Consider the following 740-nt stretch of genomic DNA (forward strand, 5'->3'; position numbering starts at 1 on the left):
TTGTCAGAGCTGGGCCACAAAGTGCATTTAAGGCTGAGTTCGATTGATTTTCAGCAGCAAGGGTATCAGAGGTTACTGAGAAATCCAAGAAAGTGCAGTTCAGGATTCAGGTCAGGATTATCTGCTCATTTAATAGCACAGCAGACTTGATGGGCTGAGTTGTCTCCTTCTCCTCCAAAACTGCATCATGTTAATATAAAGCTGCAAAACTGACCAGAGCAAATTTTGCTTAAAAACAGGTCGATCCCATCGGGATACCGAACCTCAGTGATATTTGCAAAGGACAACAAACAAAGAAGCAGTCATTGTCAGAAGTGGGATTAGAACCCACGCCTCCAGGTGGAGACCAGAACAGCCAGCTTTGCAGGGGAAAGAGTCTATTCCTTGAGTCTGGCGCCTTAAACCACTCGGCCATCCTGACACACCTTGGCTGCTCCAGAGTGATCTGTATACCAGGGTAAACAGGAAAAGCCAGTCTTCAGCACCCACACTGAGTCTGGCTCCATTAGGCCCACAGTCACCTCTCACAAACCACCGTTGCCCTTCACTTTTCCCAACCTCCACCTTGTTCTTGTCTTAAACAATTGCATGTCAGGCAATTGTAGCTGACATTGCTGATGTAGAACTGGGATGTAGATTGAAGTGACACCGCCTGGTCTATGGCGTAATTCTACTTCTAAAGGTCAGTCAATATTTCACAGTTATGATTGCAAATTTTAACCATGAACACGCCACGGCAG

General features: G+C 46.1%; 1 non-coding gene across 1 annotated transcript; it reads right to left on the reverse strand.

Moving 5' to 3' along the window:
- Window positions 1-306: 306 nt before the first annotated feature.
- trnal-caa (transfer RNA leucine (anticodon CAA)) lies at window positions 307-421 on the reverse strand. Its single transcript has 2 exons — window positions 384-421; window positions 307-352 (listed from the first exon to the last, which is right to left on the reverse strand). It is a non-coding gene; the product is annotated as a tRNA-Leu (tRNA).
- Between the last annotated feature and the right edge of the window lie 319 nt (window positions 422-740).

Source organism: Stegostoma tigrinum, chromosome 8, assembly GCF_030684315.1.
Source record: "Stegostoma tigrinum isolate sSteTig4 chromosome 8, sSteTig4.hap1, whole genome shotgun sequence".
NCBI lineage: Eukaryota > Metazoa > Chordata > Chondrichthyes > Orectolobiformes > Stegostomatidae > Stegostoma > Stegostoma tigrinum.